The sequence below is a fragment of the Leucopleurus acutus genome, assembly GCF_964270905.1.
Source record: "Leucopleurus acutus genome assembly, chromosome: 1".
NCBI lineage: Eukaryota > Metazoa > Chordata > Mammalia > Artiodactyla > Delphinidae > Leucopleurus > Leucopleurus acutus.
In genome coordinates this window covers 47,119,143-47,140,902 of record NC_139142.1, presented here as the reverse complement: position 1 = coordinate 47,140,902, position 21,760 = coordinate 47,119,143, and positions in this window count along the sequence as shown.

Here is a 21,760-nt window from a genome sequence, read left to right as displayed (position 1 = left end):
CCACTTCCATCATCAGTGTGTCCCTGAGGATAATGGTGATTATTTTGAATTAACTATTTCAAGTAAGAAATGATAAATATATCTCGGAAGTGCATTTATTACTTGCATATCTCCTCTAACTTCTATGTGGAATGTAAGAATTGAAATAATTAAGGTTATTTTGCATTTGCAAGAAATAAACATCTCTGAAGGTCATTAAACTCTTTTGCTAGCTTGTATGTAAACTGGTTCTACCACTCTCAGGATCCACTGGCATCAGGAATTGAGAAAAGTTGTGGGGAAACGAAGGCCTCCCCCACCTTCAACTCTCCTTGGCAGAGCACGGAGGACCAAGGCTTCTCCAGGGGAAATACAATCTGGCGATTCAATACCAGCAGGATTTAGAGAGTCAAATAAGAGCTTCATTCAGGCTCATGAGGGCTGCTAAAAGCAATATTGCTGTGAGGATCCTTCTGACTACTGAGCATGCATATTAACCAGCCTAACTTTTGTTCCGTGTTTTTACAGTTATGGCAAATGATCTCGGTTAAGCCATCTCTTCTTCTCCCTGTCCTGTCTTGTGACACATATTTCAGCAAAGTCTGATTGAGGCTTAAAGAACAATCTGTACCAACAGAACAGGCTGTAAGCTCCTTAGGGGGTTGAGAAGGTGTGGAGAGAGGGAGGCTTGGCTTACTGAGTTTTCTCTCTCTTGCACTTAAGAACACTTACAAGCAGGTAGTAAAGGACTGCTGGATTGAATTGAACTAAAAGGAGTGGAACTAACCGGCCCATAATATCAAAACCATACACAAACAAGGAATATTTGCTAGGTAGCTAAACAATTAAATTAATAGATAAAGCAACATTTTGGCAGGGAGAGAAGCTGGGGAAGTATTTTTCCTTGATCTTCATATTATAGCTTGACCCATTGTAGAATAATTTATTAAGAAATAAGAAAAGAGAGGAAGGCCATTTTAAAGAAAGTCAATAAGCATAGCATTTTTTTTTTTTTTTTTACTCCTATTGTCATATTAGATTTGCTACTTAGGAGAAATTGTCAACAATTCCAAAATTAAAAAATTACAAGACAGTTAAATTTATAATTATATTTACCTAAAACAAAGGAAAAAATTATAATTATATTTACCTAAAACAAAGGAAAAAATTAAGGACTTTATTCCATTTCTCTTCACTAAAATTTAATTCTCTCTCTTTAAAAAATTCTTCATATGGAGGGCAATAGAAATGACATACTAATTTTTATTTATTTAAACAACTTCCAAAATGCTACATTAGGCATGAACTGGCATTATTGCACCTAGTACAGCAAAAGGAAGGAATGCATAAAGATAAAAGTAGATTTTAAAGAATTAAAAAACAGAAAAATAGTAATACTAATAAATAAATCCAAACCCAACAAAATTAATAATTAACCCTACTTTCACCAATGGACAGATCATCCAAAATGAAAATAAATAAGGAAACACAAGCTTTAAATGATACATTAAAAAAGATGGACTTAATTGATATTTATAGGACATTCCATCCAAAAACAACAGAATACACATTCTTCTCAAGTGCTCATGGAACAATCTCCAGGATAGATCATATGTTGGGTCACAAATCAAGCCTTGGTAAAATTAAGAAAATTGAAACCATATCAAGTATCTTTTCCGACCACAACGCTATGAGACTAGATAACAATTACAGGAAAAAATCTGTAAAAAATACAAACACATGAAGGCTAAACAATACACTCCTTAATAACAAAGTGATCACTGAAGAAATCAAAGCGGAAATCAAAAAATACCTAGAAACAAATGACAATGGAGACACGACAACCCAAAACCTACGGGATGCAGCAAAAGCAGTTCTAACAAGGAAGTTTATAGCAATACAATCCTACCTTAAGAAACAGGAAACATCTCAAATAAACAACTTAACCTTGCACCTAAAGCGATTAGAGAAAGAAGAACAAAAAACCCCCAAAGTTAGCAGAAGGAAAGAAATCATAAAGATCAGATCAGAAATAAATAAAAAAGAAATGAATGAAATGATAGCAAAGATCAATAAAACTAAAAGTTGGTTCTCTGATAAGATAAAATTAATAAACCATTAGCCAGACTCATCAAGAAAAAAAGGGAGAAGACTCAAATCAATAAAATTAGAAATGAAAAAGGAGAAGTAACAACGAACACTGCAGAAATACAAAGGATCATGAGAGATTACTACAAGCAACTCTATGCCAATAAAATGGATAACCTGGAAGAAATGGACAAATTCTTAGAAATGCACAACCTGCCGAGACTGAACCAGGAAGAAATAGAAAATATGAACACACCAATCACAAGCACTGAAATTGAAACTGTGATTAAAAATCTTCCAACAAACAAAAGCCCAGGACTAGATGGCTTCACAGGCGAATTCTATCAAACATTTAGAGGACAGCTAACACCTATCCTTCTCAAACTCTTCCAAAATATAGCAGAGGAAGGAACACTCCCAAACTCATTCTATGAGGCCACCATCACCCTGATACCAAAGCCAGACAAAAATGTCACAAAGAAAGAAAACTACAGGCCAATATCACTGATGAACATAGATGCAAAAATCCTCAACAAAATACTACCAAACAGAATCCAACAGTACATTAAAAGGATCATACACCATGATCAAGTGGGGTTTATTCCAGGAATGCAAGGATTCTTCAATATACTCAAATCATTCAATGCGATACACCGTATTAACAAATTGAAGGAGAAAAATCACATGATCATCTCAATAGATGCAGAGAAAGCTTCTGACAAAATTCAACGCCCATTTATGATAAAAACCCTGCAGAAAGTAGGCATAGAGGGAACTTTCCTCAACATAATAAAGGCCATATATGACAAACCCACAGCCAACATCGTCCTCAATGGTGAAAAACTGAAAGCGTTTCCACTAAGATCAGGAACAAGACAGGTTGCCCACTCTCACCACTATTATTCAACATAGCTTTGGAAGTTTTAGCCACAGCAATCAGAGAAGAAAAAGAAATAAAAAGAATTCAAATTGGAAAAGAAGAAGTAAAGCTGTCACTGTGTGCAGATGACATGATACTATACATAGAGAACCATAAAGACGCTACCAGAAAACTACTAGAGCTAATCAATGAATTTGGTAAAGTAGCAGGATACAAAATTAATGCACAGAAATCTCTGGCATTCCTATACACTAATGATGAAAAATCTGAAAGTGAAATCAAGAAAACACTCCCATTTATGATTGCAACAAAAAGAATAAAATATCTAGGAATAAACCTACCTAAGGAAACAAAAGACCTGTATGCAGAAAATTATAAGACAGTGATGAAAGAAATTAAGGATGATACAAAGAGATGGAGAGATATACCATGTTCTTGGATTGGAAGAATCAACATTGTGAAAATGACTCTACTACCCAAAGCAATCTACAGATTCAATGCAATCCCTATCAATCTACCACTGGCATTTTTCACAGAACTAGAACAAAAAATTTCACAATTTGTATGGAAACACAAAAGACCCCAAATAGCCAAAGCAATCTTGAGAACGAAAAACGGAGCTGTAGGAATCAGGCTCCCTGACTTCAGACTATACTACAAAGCTACAGTAATCAAGACAGTGTGGTACTGGCACAAAAACAGAAAGATAGATCAATGGAACAGTATAGAAAGCCCAGAGATAAACCCATGCACATGTGGTCACTTTATCTTTGATAAAAGAGGCAAGAATATACAGTGGAGAAAAGACAGCCTCTTCAATAAGTGGTGCTGGGAAAACTGGACAGCTACATGTAAAAGTAAGAAATTAGAACACTTCCTAACACCATACCATACACAAAAATAAACTCAAAATGGATTAAAGACCTAAATGTAAGGCCAGACACTATCAAACTCTTAGAGGAAAACATAGACAGAACACTCTATGACATAAATCACAGCAAGATCCCTTTTGACCCACCTCCTAGAGAAATGGAAATAAAAACAAAAATAAACAAATCGGACCTAATGAAACGTAAAAGCTTTTGCACAGCAAAGGAAACCATAAACAAGACCAAAAGACAACCCTCAGAATGGGAGAAAATATTTGCAAATGAAGCAACTGACAAAGGAGTAATCTCCAAAATTTACAAGCAGCTCATTCATGCAGCTCAATATCAAAAAAACACACAACCCAATCCAAAAATGGGCAGAAGACCTAAATAGACATATCTCCAAAGAAGATATACAGACTGCCAACAAACACATGAAAGAATGCTCAACATCATTAATCAGTAGAGAAATGCAAATCAAAACTACAATGAGATATCATCTCACACCAGTCAGAATGGCCATCATCAAAAAATCTAGAAACAATAAATGCTGGAGAGGGTGTGGAGAAAAGGGAACCCTCTTGCACTGCTGGTGGGAATGTGAATTGGAACAGCCACTATGGAGAACAGTATGGAGGTTCCTTAAAAAACTACAAACAGAACTACCATATGACCCAGCAATCTCACTACTGGGCATATACCCTGAGAAAACCATAATTCAAAAAGAGTCATGTACCAAAATGTTCATTGCGGCTCTATTTACAATAACTCAGAGATGGAAACAACCTAAGTGTCCATCATCAGATGAATGGATAAAGAAGATGTGGCACATATATACAATGGAATATTACTCAGCCATAAAAAGAAACGAAATTGAGTTATTTGTAGTGAGGTGGATGGACCTAGAGTCTGTCATACCGAATGAAGTAAGTCAGAAAGAGAAAAACAAATACTGTATGCTAACACATATATATGGAATCTAAAAAAAAAAAAAAAAAGTTTATGAAGAACAGAGGGGCAGGACAGGAATAAAGATGCAGACATAGAGAATGGACTTGAGGACACGGGAAGGGGGAAGGATAAGCTGGGACAAAGTGAGAGAGTGGCATGGACATATATACACTACCAAATGTAAAATAGATAGCTCGTGGGAAGCAGCCGCATAGCACAGGGAGATCAGCTTGGTGCTTTGTGACCACCTAAAGGGGTGGGATAGGGAGGGTGGGAGGGAGGGAGATGCAAGAGGGAAGAGATATGGTAACATATGTATATGTATAACTGATTCACTTTGTTATAAAGCAGAAACTTAACACACTATTGTAAAGCAATTATACTCCAATAAAGATGTTAAATAAATAAATAAATACATTTATTTATTTATGTTTGGCTGCATTGCGTCTTTGTTGCTGCACGTGGGCTTTCTCTAGTTGCAGTGAGTGGGGGCTACTCTCCGTTGCAGTGTGCGGGCTTCTCATTGTGGTGGCTTCTCTTGTTGCGGAGCATGGGCTTTAGGCGCACGGGCTTCAGTAGTTGTGGTACGCCGACTCAGTAGTTGTGGCTTGCAGGCTCTAGAGTACAGGCTCAGTAGTTGTGGTGCACGGGCCTATTTGCTCCACGGCATGTAGGATCATCCTGGACCAGGGCTTGAACCCATGTCCCCTGCATTGGCAGGTGGACTCTCAACCACTGTGCCACCGGGGAAGTCCCAATAATTAACACTATTTTTAAAATGGAGAATGCACACAAACTAAAAATAGGAAATGGAAATAAATTAATAATCACAGACATAATGGAAATGAAAAAGCCTTATAGGGCTTCCTTGCTGGCGCAGTGGTTGAGAGTCTGCCTGCCGATCCGTGCCCCGGTCCGGAAAGATCCCACATGCCGCAGAGCGGCTGGGCCTGTGAGCCATGGCCGCTGAGCCTGTGCATCCGGAGCCTGTGTTCCGCAACGGGAGAGGCCACAACAGTGAGAGGCCTGCGTATCGCAAAAAAAATAAAAATAAAAAATAAAAATGCTTATAAAAGCTGATTTTGCTCAGCTCTATGCAAATAAATTTTTTAAATGCACAAAATAGATTATTTTCTAGTAAAATATTAATTGCCAATGTTGTCCTCAGAAGAGACGATCAAAACATAGCAATTACTATGAGAGAAATGTGAAAAGTTGTCAAATTTCCTACCAAAAATAAACAAATAAATAACACCCTAGTCAGAAATGATTTTACTAGTAAATTTTACCAACTTTTAACTAAAAGATGACACCAAATGTTCTAGAGTATGTAGAAAAGACAAAAAACCTCCAGATCCTCCTGACAAAGCCAACCTAAAACCGATAGCAAAACATGACAAAGGAACACAAAACAGAAATCACGGACCCAAAGCACTTATGAGTGTCAATGCAAAGACTCCAAACAGATTCAACATCACATAAAAAGAATAGCATACCGGGCTTCCTTGGTGGCGCAGTGGCTGAGAGTCCGCCTGCTGATGCAGGGGACACGGGTTCATGCCCCCTTCCGCGAAGATCCCACATGCCGCGGAGCGGCTGGGCCCGTGAGCCATGGCCGCTGAGCCTGCGCGTCCGGAGCCTGTGCTCTGCAGTGGGAGAGGCCACAGCAGTGAGAGGCCCGTGTACCGCAAAAAAAAAAAAAAAAAAAAAAAAGAGAGAAATCATATGATCATCTTCATATGTCCTTTTAGAAAGCATTTAAAAAATTTCAACAATTCTTGATTAAAATGCTTAAAACATGATATAATCACGTTATATCATTCATATATATATATCCCAACCGGAAAGCCTATGCTCTTATGCTCCATAGGGAAACAGAAGGATGTCTACCCTCACAATTATAACCCAACATCATCCTTCTGGAGATAATAGCGTACCTAATTAGACAACAGAAATAAATAAGAGGTACAAATATTGGACTGTAAAGATAGAATTAAGATTAACCATTATTAATAGATAATATGATTACACACTTGAAAAACTCAAGAAAGAAAATCATATGAAAAAATATGATAAACAACATGAGTATTCACTAAGGTAATTAGGAACAAAGTAAATGTAAAAAATCATTAGCCTTTCTTTTAGGAAAGCTATATGAAATTGCCAATATTTAACTTTTTTAGACTCACAGAAATGGCAGTTCCATATAGCTTAACCTAATGTATACAAATAACAACCACTGAGAAAACATAACAGGTAAAAGAGGCCATTTATAATAGTCACAAAAAAGACAAAATATTCAATACTTCAGTACAGGATAAAACTAAGAAATGTTCACAATCCATACAAAGAAAACTAAGAGAAAAGCTCTAAGAGACACAAAATAAAACTTGAGTGGAAAAACACATCCTTTTCTGAGATAGGACGTTTCAACGTCAAGAAGATGCCTGCTTCATCCCAATTAATCTAGAAATATAACACAATCTCAATGAAAACACCAAAAGAAAATTTTTTTAAGTAGAAAAACTGATTTTAAAGTTCTTACTGGAAAAAAAAAAAAAGTAATGGCCAAGAACTTTATGTAAAAACAGGAGAACAGTGAAGGAAGACCAGCCTTACAAGATAACATAGCATTATAAAACTGCAGTAGTCTAGTGTGTGTGCTTTGTGAATGAAGTCAACGGAATAGATTCCAGAATACAGAAATACACTTATATATAAAGAATTTTAGCATGATAAAAGTGGTATTTTAATTAAATAGGGAAAGGATTGATTATTAAATTAAAAACTGTTGGACAGTTAGTTAACTGAGGGATGATGTGAAAAGCAATACTTCACCTAAAGACCAAGATAAATTTGAGATAGATCAACAGATTTAAAAGTAAACAAACGAATAGAAAAAAACATGGAAAGATTTTTGTGAGATTCTAAATTCTTAGGAAGTTCTTTGGAGAAAGAATTTTGGAAGCTCTTTGGAGGAGCAAGCATTTAAAAAATCTCAGGAGAAATTAGAAGTTTTAAGAAGTCTGATTTTCTGACCATCAGTTGAAGAATGTGTTGGTTTAAACTTCTGAAAGTTTCCTCTTAGAGATAGGAGTGGGGAATTCCAAGCACTTCCTTTGTGCCTGTTTAAACTGTTGATAAATAAATGTATTGCCTCTTTCACAATCTCATTGTGCAGGTCTTTAGTGGAGGGAGGTATAACACAGAAGTCAGGTGAATTACCTTCTGCTTTGAAATTCGAAGGGAATTAGTTTGAGCTCTCAAGTGCCTCCTCAGGGAAATCTGGGTAGTCTGTGCATTTTCCAATCACCTCAGTATTTGAAGAATTAATTTCATTTATCAATTGTTCTGCATTGCTTTGTCCCAATGAGGAGCATCAGCCCTTTCCCCCTCATCTCCCCTTAAATTATCATTGACACAAGGCATTTATGTATGGAGTGAACTTTATAGAAGGTTGCTTGGTTTCCCTTTTCCTTTGAGACCCTTTTCACACTTTCTTACCTTAAACTTACCTGGGCTCTCGGGTTCTCTACTCATCAGCTCAATTCTCTTTATGTGCAGAACTATTTTGATCTTTTCCAGGCCTGCCTGTGCATATCTCCAAACTCATCAGTGTGTTTTGCAAAAACAATGGCTCATCTAAGGGAAGGTGAACCTTGAGCCACAAGGAGAAATACTGGCAAAGACTTTTCTTTTTGGCCTCTATGTGAAGTGGGGAGCAGATATTTTGCCACAGGTAGGAATCACTATTCCACTGTCCTTAGAAGGCAGAAGTGGCTACAGTCAGTTTTGGTCTTACATAATTTGCTTCTTCTCCATCATAAAAAGGACCAGATTTCATAGCCTCTGTGAAAGAATTTTCCTCCTTGCCTAACATTATTCACTACATAAAAGAAACATGAAACAATATAAAGGTAAAACAAAACAATAAACTCATTATGCAGCTCCTAGGTCCTGTGAGAAAGTGTTAGATCTAAATCCTGTTATGCATATTTGAATACTATTCCTAAAATGTTTGGACCACACAGAGGCTAGTATTCATGGGCAAGTGTTATGATTTTAAAAGTTACTTAGGTTATTAGGTTTGACTTGAAGTCATGTCCCTGCCAACACTTCAGTTAGTTCTTTCAGAATACTGGGACAGATCACTCTACTTTTAAAGATTCTGATCCTCTATTCCTTTAAATGTTTGGGTAAGACATTTCTTTCCTGTTTCCAACTTTCTACAATTTCCCAGTATCTTCCTCTGGGATAATAATAATATTTCTATTGCTCAGTACTCTCAAAGAAGAAGAGACATTTGCATTCCATAGTATTTAGACTGTGGTACGTAAAGGTATCCCAGATTATTCTTCATATTATTTTATTTCTGCTATCAGTGGTTGTATTGTTGTTGTTGTTGTTTTTTAAACACATACTTTCCAATAGGTAACTCACACATACAGTTAAAAATTCAAAAGGCATAAAAGACTATATACCTAAAAGTGAGTTTCCCTCCCACTCCTATCCCTCATCTATCTAATCCTCTTTTGCAGAGGAAACCACTGGGACTAGTTTCTTACCTTTCCAAGGTATTTTATACCCCCCAACCCTCTTCACAATAGATTACATTCTATACATTCTACATTCTATACACGCTGTTCTGCGTTTTGGTTTTCACTTAACCATATAGCTTGGGGATTGTTTTATATCTGTACATCCAGAACTGCCTTATCTTTAATTTCTTAAATCTTTAAAGTGCACATCATTCCACTTTATGGAGGTACCATCATTTATTTAACCAATCCCAATCAATGGACATTTACATTAGTTCTAATCTTTTGCTGTCACTAACAGTTCTGCAATGAATTACTTTTATATGTAGGTCATTTTGCACACGTGAGAACATTTGAAGGATACATTTGTAGAAACAGAATTGCTGAATTGAAGGGTATGGGCATTTACAATTTTGATAGCTATCACAAAATTGCCTACCAAAGGGCAAACACCTATTCGTGTTTCCGCTGGCAAACAATTGAGAGTATCTGTTTCCTAGACCCTGACCAACAGAGTACATTATCAAGCTTTTTGAACTTTGTCAGCCTTACAGGGGAAAAGTGGTACCTCATACTTTTAATTTAGATTCTTCTCACTGAGTGATTTAAAATATCAACTTTATCATAGACTAAATTTATCTATTTGATGCCTTTCTTGGCTTTCTAGTTTATTCCATTGGTCTCTCTTGTCTCTTCATACACTGTAGTGTTTTCATCACAGTAGCTTTACACTATGTTTTACTTGATAGTAGGTCTAATTACCCTTATTACTCTCCTTTCCCCTAAGAAATTTCCTTGCTATTCTTGTTTATTTTTCCAATATAAATTTGAGAAATAATTTGTCTTCAAATAAAATCCTGCTGTATTTTTATTGAGATTGCATCATATCAATAGATTACTTAGGGATATCACCACTCACTTGTTATTTAAGGCTTACCATTTCTTGTCCATATCTTTTGAATAATATCTTCCTTGTGCTTATAACACTGTCTTAAATAAAATGTTTTCTTATTCATTCTTCACAGCATCTTTGGAAACAGGCAGGGAAGATAGGAGATACAGGATTAGTCCCAGATTATATTTGATAGAAGATCTTAACCCACTTTTATATCTACTATTTGGTAATGCCTCACCAGTAAGTAGATTTTAAGAAAATTCAAAAACAAAACAAACCTTTCCACCCACAATTAAATTTTCCTATTGCAAAAGCGAGCAATATAGAAGCACAATTCTGCAGTGTATTTTTTGTGTGGTGATCTGTGGCCGAGCAGTGTGGAATGCATTCCAATCATGGAGTAACAATCTCAAGAGAATTTTGAAACCAGAGTTGGCTTGAATGCTGTACAATGACACCCAGCATCTTGGCTTACTTCCCAGATTTTCCCTTTTTGGTTTTCTAGCAAGTTTGGTCATGCCTGGGAATTTGCTGAATATGGTACTTGGATCAGTGACTTCCTGAATGTTACGCTGGGATCAATGGCATTTGTCTGCCCAAGGGGTTTTGGACTATAATTTTTAGATAAACCTCTGTTGTAAATAAGTTCTCAGGAAGCCCTGGCACGAGGGTGCAGACAGGAAGGGCAGTTTGTGAATTGTTAATGGAAGGCAAAGATCTTGTGAGAGTATGTTCTACTGTGAATAGTACTGAGTTGCATACCTGGGCACACTGGTGTTCCAGCTGGAGGATCGTCAAGTTTTTAAGTAAATATCTAATGTATTTATAAGCTATCTTTAATGCCACCCTTGACACTCATTAAAGGTCAGCCAAGACTTGATAAACTGTTGCTAATCTGCAGTAACCTGGCCACTGCCTACCATCACCCTAGTTCAATTAACATGGAGAGAGCCGAGAAAGCGCCTACATTAGTTACTGAATTACTTAGGACACAAATATGTGTTGACATATATCTGAGTATATTTTTGGATTACATTTCCAAAACAAGTACTGTGTGCATCATTTATTTTTAGTCAACACTTTTCTCCTCAATGTCATGTGTAATTAAGACCTGACTTAGGTAAAATATTTTAAAAATGTACAGCAGTGTGACACACATACTTAGGTAACATCTGAGGCTTTTTGGCACCGCATAAATGAGAACTTTCTTTAGCTCGTCCCTCTGCAACAAAAAGACTACTGTGTTCTAAACTAGAATGTTATGCAAGAATCTGAATAGTGTACAGTTTACTGAATGCTCAGCCTGTTTAGTGACATACCAAAAAGTAGGACAAAGGCTAAAAGCAAAAATGTGGGGCAAGTTTTAAGCAGTGAAGTTAAAGGCATATGGATGCTGAAATGTTTAATTATCAAGGCAGAGACCAGGTTGTAAAATCTAGCTAATAAAAGTATAAAGATGAGCTGTGAATGGGATAGTTGTTTGATTCAATGATCTCACTTGTTTGTTGAGCATTAAGAGTGTTGCCAAAATTCTGAAATTAGACCACTGTGAACAAAGAATGGTGATGGTGAGATGGTGTTTTATATCACTTGCCTTTTATTTCCACTATCACGGCAACTCCTTAGATTATAAATATTAACCATTTATACATGAGAAATTAACGAAAGGTGAGGCAAAATGGGGAGCAAAAGTAAAGTGTTACAGTAAATTAGGTAAAGGGTGCATAAAGTTAGGACAGCATTTTCAAGTCTAAGAAAATGACATAAACACAAATTTCATGATTCTACTAAATACAAATTTCATGATTCTCCTCATACTAATAGAATTTGTGTCAAAAAAGTCACATGAGAATCTGACGAACCTCTTAGAGAAATGTAAAACGTGATTTAAACTAGAGAGGGGACTTCCCTGGCAGTCCAGAGGTTAAGACTCCGTGGTTCTAATGCAGGGGATGCAGGTTGGATCCCTGGTCGGGGAGCTAAGATCCCACATGCTGCATGGCGTGGCCCAAAGATAAAAAGAAAAAGAAAAAACAAAAAAAAACTAGAGGGAATTCTAGTTCCTTTTGATGACAATTATTCATTTATGGACTCCTTAGGGAGCTCTATATAGCTCAGAACCTGAGTGTCTTCATATATATATATATGTCATTGTAGAGAACTGTCTGAAAGATTTCAGAGTCTGAATTCTGCAATAGACTTCACACCATTAAAAATGTGGTTCCAGGATATTATGACAGATTACAATACAGGATATTTTTCAGCCTTCCAAAATCTAGGGAATGTGAGTTAACCATTCCCAGGACTGTTTTATTCCTGGGTGATAATATTTAGGTGCTGTGTGTACTTAAAGGAGTACAGGTAAGATTATACTCATTGGGCAACTCACTTGTCAAGACATCGGCCATTTCTGCTCCTAGCCCTGAAGGGGGAAAAGCAGGATGTGATCACCTTGGTTTATTCCTCTCGTGAAATATGCTCATTTCTATCCTACTTGCAAGCACTGTGGTTATTTTTACCAGCATCTGAGACCACAAGCAGGGGAGTAAGCTAGAATTTTGACTGAGTTACAATTCTCGGGCTTTTACCTATAGATAGTGCGGTAGGGTAGAGTCTGGTCCTGAGGCCCATCTGGACTGTTTTCCCACACATTGCACTGGGAGAGGCAGCACAGTACAGGCTTGAGCATCATACACCGCAGCTCCGTCTTCTTGTAGCTGTGTGACCAGGGTCTGGTTACCTCAATCTTTCTATGTCTTGGTTTCCTTGTTGAAAAATAAGGCCTGACAACAGTGTTTACCTCAGGAGGGCACTGTAAACATTAAATGAAGGAATTCATCTAAAGCATCTAGAACAGTGCCAGGTAGAGAGCAAACAGGTAAATGTTCACAATAATTTTAACAAAAGCCACATGATTGAGGGTTTAATAAATTTGGCAAGCTAGTAAGCTCTCCCCCTTCCCCCGATGCATATAGACATATCCTTAAATCTTCTTACAGTAGAGAGAGGGAAAAATGAGCAGGGAATCCTTGAGACAGGTGATGTCAGCAAATCTTTACAACCATAGATCTAGTTGAGAAAAATTCCCAGGTTTCAATGTGTCAAGTTGGTTACTATGAGGAGCCAGTCAGCCCCGAATAAGATGCCCCAGTTGTTCCCACTTGCTAGGTCACTTTCCACTGTCACCGCCTGCGGGAGCAGTCCTTCCCCTCTGCAGTGCTGCGGTATCCTTTCCCCACACAGGTCCTCTTCAGTACAGCACTATCAGAGGCATCTGATATCAGTCAACCATCAGAGGCAAAAGTTTTGTGTAAGTACTGACACAAAACTTTGTACATTTATGTACAGGTACAAACTGGTGATCCTCACCCTCCACAAAAGTTATGCTCCCAAAGTTGACAGCTATTCATATGAAACCTGGAAAACATTCCCTTCTTTATAAACAAAACACAACAGAACATTATAACGTCTCTCACAGAAGCAAAGTAATTGACCAACTACCATTTCCCATGAACTCCATCTTCTCCTCCTTTGCTTGTTTTCTCTTCCTTTATGTTTCAGTTGCAGAGAGGGTAAATCATAAATTACTGTCTGGTATAGAGAGAAAATAGTCTGCAGCTGGAAGGAATTGGGAAAGCACTGAGAATTTTCTTTTCCTAATCATGAATGCAGTGATTACTGACTTCAAACTAAGTAAAAGCTCCGTAACTGGGAAATAAGCAGAACACATTCTAGGGTGAGGGGACAGCAAGCGCAAAGGCAGAGCTACGTGAGCATGCACTGCTACGTTTCGAGAACAGCATATGGCAAGAAGGACATACTTCTTGGTCACTGTAGGAAACACCACTGAGTTACTATGGGGCACAAGTTGGGGAGTAATTATGAATACCTAATTAGGCATTTTTGTTCTGCACAGGTAAATACAACAGTCAGTATTTTAAATAGTACACCCAAGATCTATTTTCAAGTTCACCCTGGCATATAATACTTCCTACTTCTTTTCTGCCACATCCTAGGAGCTATTAATTTTGCTTTCTTTGGTTGTGGAAAAAGCAAGATCCCTTCTGTCTGAGCCTCTTGGTTCCATGTAGGGTTTGCCTATTCTCCAGGCTTCTCCCAATTCAGCAATTCCCATGAATTTCGGTCACGTAATTTTCATGGTTATTCCTAGCACGTACACAGTACCAGTCTAGATATAATTCAATAAATTTGAGCCCCTACGATGTAGTGACCTATGGAGAGTCTGATGATGCTCCCTACCTTTTTTTTTTTTTTTTTTTTTGCGGTACGCGGGCCTCTCACTGCTGTGGCCTCTCCCGTTGCAGAGCACAGGCTCCGGACGCGCAGGCTCAGCGGCCACGGCTCACGGGCCCAGCCGCTCCGCGGCATGTGGGACCTTCCCGGACCGGGGCACGAACCCGTGTCCCCTGCATCGGCAGGCGGACTCTCAACCACTGCGCCACCAGGGAAGCCCGATGCTCCCTACCTTTAAAGAGCCTGTCAGTAAGTGAAAAAGCGACAGGTAATCAAACACCAAATCAAGGCAAAATGAAACCAGTGCATAAAACACATTGTTAATGGGGGGTGCTAAGGACTGAATGTCCCCCCTAAAGTCGTATGTTGAGACCTAGTCCCCAATGTGATAGTGTTTAGATGTGGGGCCTTTGGGAGGTGATTAGGTCATGAGGATAGAGCCCTCATGAATGGGATTAGTGTTCTTATCAAGAGGTTGCCGTAGAAGATGCAGTCACTGAGGAAGTGCTCTCTCACCAGACACTGAATCTGCCACTGCCATGAATCGTGGACTTCCCAGTCTCCAGAGCTGAGAGAAATGTTTGCTGTTTATAAGCCACCCAGTTGATGGTATTTTTGCTCCAGCAGCCCAAATGGACTATGATGAGAGCTCACGAGCTGTTATTAATTTCAACCAGAGGATTGAGGAAAGTCTTCAAAAGACATTGTCCTTAAACACAGAATTTCCATTAGGGATGTGGAGGTTAGTTTTGGTCAAATGATTATTAACTTGAATTCTTCTGGACTCAAGGGACAGAAACCCATCTCAAAATAGCTTAAGCAAATATAACAGGAGAGTGGAATTGGGAACGCTGGGGGTGGCATTTGCTTCAGTTCTCCAGGAACTCTTGGCCCTGTTCATCTGTGTGTGCTTCCCTCTCTCCCAGAGCAGAGGGACATAACCCATGTTGCAGGAGGAAGGGGTGGAGTTTGACTACAGGTGGCTCCATGCTCACATCACACCATGTGCCACCAGAGTGTATTGAATAGCCATGGAAGGCTATCTGCACATACGGGCCAGCAACTCAGTCCTATGGAAGTCCTCTTCTTGGTCTAGTTTGGGGCATGTGCCCATCTCTGGGATAATCACTGTGGCTTACGAGATGGGAAATATGGTCTGATCTGAGACATGTACCCATCACCTGGCCACCGTACAGACCGTGCTTTGATCATGCTGTTTTAATAATAGGGACTCACGCGAAACAAAATAATTTTAACCAAGGGTGGGAAAGGTTGCAAGAAGACTTTTATGGGATTAGCAACTTAGAACCACACAGAGTGGGCAGGGCAAGGGCAGTGCTTCATAAGGAGATGGGAGGAGAGGACCCTAAAGGAGGAGAAACAGGATGTTGGGTAGACAAACACAACAGGTAACCACTACAATAACTAAAATGCATGCATTCTTAGGCGAGTGGTGTGCAGCCTGTGACAGAAACGCTGCTGAAGATAGGCAGTGAGAACTCAGGCAGGAGATGCAGGTTGGGCTAGGGTGTAGGGCCTCCAATGATAAATGGAACCATCCAAGGGCTTCAGTTCAAGAGATGTTGTGATCAGACCCATGCCGCCCTATTACCCCCCCCTTCTCTGAAAACGAAATGTCTAAGCTGTCAGACTATCATGACCAGGTGCCAAGCTTCCTTCCTTCCCCATGTTTGCCTTTTCTTTCTCCAGTTCATACACTGTCCCGTCTCAATTCTGTATGTAGTCCCTACATCCTGGCCATTTATTTCCCAATCTAAAGTCAATACCACTTGAGGGAATTGCTTTGTCTAGCACTGAAATGCCTGGATTCTTACAAAATACACCTAAAACCCTACTTTTCAGTCAGTCTGGCACCAACCAAAGGGTGAGAGAAATGGGAAGTTAAGTGGAACTGTCGTAGTGATTGGTCCCAATCTGCATGGGTTCTTGGACTTAATTTTCTATCAGTGATCACATATTCAGATTAGCCTGAAAGCCTGAGGACTACGGTCATCTTCTGACCCATTCACAATTGAGAAGCTGTGAATGGGTTTTATTCTTCAAGATCAGAATGTGCCAACATTTTCCTCTCACGTTGGAGGGAGCCAGTGTGCCACAGTGGCCACCGACCCTCCTAGTAGGAGGCAGTGTGGTGGCCATTGCTCGTGAAGAGGTAGATTTTAATATTTTCACTCTTCATGAACTTTCTGGATTATCTAATCAAAGATCAGGAGGACTATGTTCCCAAGAATGCTTAGAACAGCCTACTCTTTGAGGCTGTTTACTGGAGGGCACAATTACTTGCACTTGGTGAATGAGATAATGAATGGATCATTCAGCTAGAGAAACAGTGTAATCCAGGAGAGAACTGCATTTCTCTCTCACTTCCTTGAAATTATTAAAGGTGCATGAACTAGTTCCAAATGAGAAAAATCAAAACTGGACAATTCTAAAATGAAAGTTATATATTTTTTGCCCTCTGAACTGATCACTACACAGATCAAACGGGAATAACGCTTCAGTAAAACTGAACATTCTGAGAAAACTAACCTGCTTTGCTAACTGGAAAGGAAAGGCAACAAAGGAAAGGGAAGGAAAAAGGCCACCTTCTGTGAACTGTTACTGCAGTCACTGACAGCACTTAGGCAGGGTAAACGCAAGAAGAGGTCATAGAAGCTGAAAGAAAGGCAACAACGTAAGGGTCGCAAGAGAGTCATAGCGTTAGCTGCCTCTGAGAATTGTACCTAAGAGCAAAAAACAAAAAACTTCCCAGACTCTTACTGGCGGAGTTTGGATTTATTATGACAGCCTTAGACCCACAAAATGGTTGTACTTTTCCATCACAAAGCTCATGGGGAATCAAATATTTTCAGAGATCAAGCAGAGATGGTAGTGAGTGTGGGTGTCGTCAAGGGAAGGTACGAAGGAGCTCATAGATATTCGATGTCTTCCAGGAGAAAGTACTAAAGGTCAAGTATTAACATACTTGTTTTTCATCTTACTCTCCAACAGAAGACCAGATGTAACCTCCCTAAAGAACAGCTTCCCAACACAGCCTGGCAACTGTACAGTGGGAAGGAAGCGAGAGGCACTCTGTGACACATAAATGAAAAGCCAGAAGGTAACAGACAATACTAAGTGCACTCCCACCCCTATTCAAACACAAAGGCCGAGGAAAAGTTCATGGTAACTACCTGCCAAGAGACTGTTTTTGGGGAAAACACGCACACACACCAGAAACTCGTCTCATATTCTCCACATAGTACTTGAATTTTAAAATTTCTATTAGTTAACCTATGTTGGAACAGTTTTAGAAGGGCTCTACTTGTCATGAATTGATAAAAGGTCAACATATAAACAGTATAGAAAGGAAACAAAAGGAATATTAAACATTATTTAACACTGTGCAACTTGTTTCCCTACCAAGTTTGTATTTGTCACTAGAATGGAAAACTAATACAATGTATCCTGGGCATTTTGGCTTTCTCTTATTTTTTTCATCCTTTTGCTTATTGTTTTCTTTGATTGTGCCACCCAGCCCTCGGCAGTGAAAGCATGGAGTCCTAACCACTGGACTGCCAGGAAATTTCCTCTTTTGCTTTTCTTTTTTTGGGGTATTTTGAATCTAAGACACGAAAGGAAGCCTATCCAGACCCGGTAGGGCACTCTTTCAGGAGAGCCTGGGAACAAAGGAGACCAACTGGGGAACTCAAGCCTAGAGCCATTCTTTGAGAGCTCACAGCTCCTAAAGCAACAGGTTACAGCTAGAGGGCTGGGGGAGGGGATGGGGAAGAGAGAGAGAGAGACACACACACACACACCCCTCCCCCCACCCCCCCGCCCTGCCCCGAGGTAGTTTCTGCCATTTAGGAGCTCGATATGTATTATGGGAAGGAAACAGGCACTGTGGTGTAAGACGAAGCTGGGAATCAGGGGACTAGGTTCTAATTCTGACTCTGTCATTGGCTGGCCATGTGACCTTATAGGGTGGGAGTGGTCACTTGTCAAACGGAACGATACATCTCTGTAAAATACAGGAAATTAAATGTGATGGCATTTCTCTAAGTATATTCATATAAAGTTATGGTTAAATACGTTTGGAAAAACTCCCCCTCCTCCACCCCACAGCACCAGATAGATTCACACTGCATTTAATGCATCAGAGGCTCCTGAAAGTCCTGCTGTAAAGGAATCTTCTAAATTTGGTATTTCTCAAACTTATTTTCTGAACCGACATCTATTGAAGTTCCCAGAACATGCTTTGGAAAATGAGGATATCTACAGCCCTTCCAGCTTTAGAATTCTGCTGTGGTCAACGACATTTTCCCTTAGAGACACCATCAAATTGCCTCCTCTACTGCTGAGTATTTAGTCTCTCAATGTCTTTGGGCTGAACCTAACATGCCACCCCTCACTTCACTTTTCATGACCTTTATGCTATTTAAATGCTTACATGAAACTAAAACAGGGTTGGACTAGATGACCTCTAAAATCTGAACAAACCCTGAAATTTTAGGATCCTTTGAATCATTGCAAACATCCAATGAAGACTAAAATAGGACGCATATGACCCAGGCTGTTATCATGCCAGCAGTAACATTTGCTAAATGAGACCTTTGAGATGAAATTTTATATCCTGCCATTCTGTACACTGCTCCAAGCTCAATACTACACATATTTCCTTGGCAACTTCCCTTCCCTCTGACTACTGCAAAAGGAGACAGTGTGGTCTGCAGGCTTCCTAGACTATCCTAGAAGTAACAGAGTCCAGAGTTCAGTCGAGGCGCCTCCTGCCAAATCTGCTGTAGATACAGCAAAAGTTTTTCTATGTAGGTAAGTTATTATAAAATGTCAGGAAACTATATGCATTGCCCATACCTAACCATGAAAGGATTTAATGTGTGTGTTTCAAATTCAGCCAGAGGACCATCTGACTCCTGGCAGAGGCCTGAGGTGCAGGGATGACAGTAGAATCTGGGTAAAAGACAATTGAGAGTAACCACAGAAGTTACCTACCAAACACTCAAGACTGTCTGGTCAAGTTCTAGTTCTCTCTCCAGTCAATGACTGCTACATCCTCTTTTTAGCTCTGCCTTGACTCTTCTTTAATATCGCGTATCTTTTTTAGCCCCATTTCCATGCTAACAAAAGATTATTCAAACAATTGTTAAGACATAACACTCAAATTAGTTTTCTCAATTGTCCAAATGCCTTACTCACTACAGCTGAGAAGACAGAAATATTAACTAACCTAATCAGAAAGCAATTCAGTTTTTTTCCCTCTACTGTAGGCCTTACAGTGAACTTTCTAGGTTTGGTCCGATTCCACCTTAAAGGGCTCAAGTGTCATCACTGGAAGGAGTTGTGGAGCTGGCCGTGACACTCCACTGATGGTTTCCTGTCCTCTGTTTACTCTTTGGGGGAAGGATATGACCCGAATGCTTCAGCCCCCAAAGAGGAAACAACAGAGAGAAAATGAGAATGAGATGAATGTTTACATGTCACTGTCTGAGGGCTTCTACAGAACGTTCAATGTGAGAATTTCCAAAGGCTGACAGATGCTATTTAATAGCAGTCAAACATAAGATTCCTAAGGCTTGCTATGAGAAACTGAGTACATTTTATAATATGTTCTAATATACTGTAACACTGGATTATAACACAAGCATAATTACTGTTGAAAATAAAGTTATGAACTAACAAAACATTCTCCTTATTCTAAGTTTAAATAATTCTTGGGGACCTAACTGGATTAAAATTCTTTGAACAATCTGACCAGTACTCAGAAGAATCATCACAGCAGGTACACAAAATAGAGAATAAAATTTTAATGGTATCAAAAATTTAGTACTTGCTGGAATAAAGTTGCAAAATATTACTCAGTAACTGACTCAGCTTCTAAGTCAAGCTAGAATTACACATACTCTGTATATTACTTGAGTACATACAAGTACATTCCATGATAACATGCAGAGACATGGAAACAAGAGTACTGTGAAATCAAAATCACCATCTCTATTGATGAAATAATGAATTGAAAACAAAACCCTATCCAATAATCCAGAATATCTCATTTTGAAAAGGGGGTTTTGAATGTTGTTTTCAAGAACTCAAGTAACTTCCATGTGGTTAAATTGGATTTTTTTCCTCAATATGAAAAAAGGGAAGCAGATATATTACTATAGCTATGGGAATATACTTTTCTTTTTACTCTGTATCAAATGAAAAGGTTTGCTAGGTTTTCACTCCTCTCAGGTAAAAGGGGCTCTTCACATTCTAATGGTTAAGAATGAATCCCTTGGGACTTCCCTAGTGGTCCAGTGGTTGAGACTCCACGCTTCCAATGCAGGGTGTCCAGGTCCAATCCATGGTTGGGGAACTGAAATCCCACATACCGCAACTAAGCCTGCAACTAGAGAAGCTGCAAGCCGCACGAAGACCCAGAGCAGCCAAAAAAAAAAAAAAGAGAATGAATCCCTTAAAGCTCTTAGGCATTTGAGTGTCATACCACCCAAATGCTCACATACCTTTAATGATAAAGTCATATGGGATATGAGTTTAATTCTCCTGAGAACTAAATAGACCTACGAAATAAACAGGGTATGAGAATGACCTGAGTTCACAGGAATCTCTCAATTCGAAAGACGTTGCTTCAGCTTTGCTAAGATTGCATCAAAAGCCTTTTATAGCAAGAGTTTCTTAGTGAGTCACGTATCTGGGCATGGAGCCTTGGGATCTTTTTAAGCACTAAAAAGAAGTGCTTTATGTTGTGCAAATTCAATGAAAGGCCAAAACAGATAGAGGACTGACAGTGCTGAGTAAAACCTACAAGTAATCCAAAGATTCTATCATCTTAAAAAGAAAGGAGAAGGTGAGATGTACGACCGATCAACTTTGCTCCCAGTTTGACGATTCCTGGGGAGCTTAAGATAAGCAAAGACAGCACCTTAAGTGGAACCCAGTGGAAGCCTCTCAGAAGTATGGGTTGGTTGTGGCAGAGATGGCTACTGATCCCCTCTAAGTAACTCCTCCTTTGAGTGTGAGAACCCAAGAATGTATGTGACGAGTAGGGTAAAGTACTGGCTTCACAGTCATTTCTCCAAATTATGAATTGCAACTCGTTATTATTACTGTTTGCAAAACAAGAGGTCACATGTGAATTATCAATGAACAGCACATAAAAGAATATGGTCTGTCTTCAGTCTGAGCTCTGATTTGCTCTGTAATCAAGGCACTTTAAATGTTTTGGTGCCTTAGTGTACTAACATGTAACATGAGGATAACACTCATTTACTTACCTCAAGAA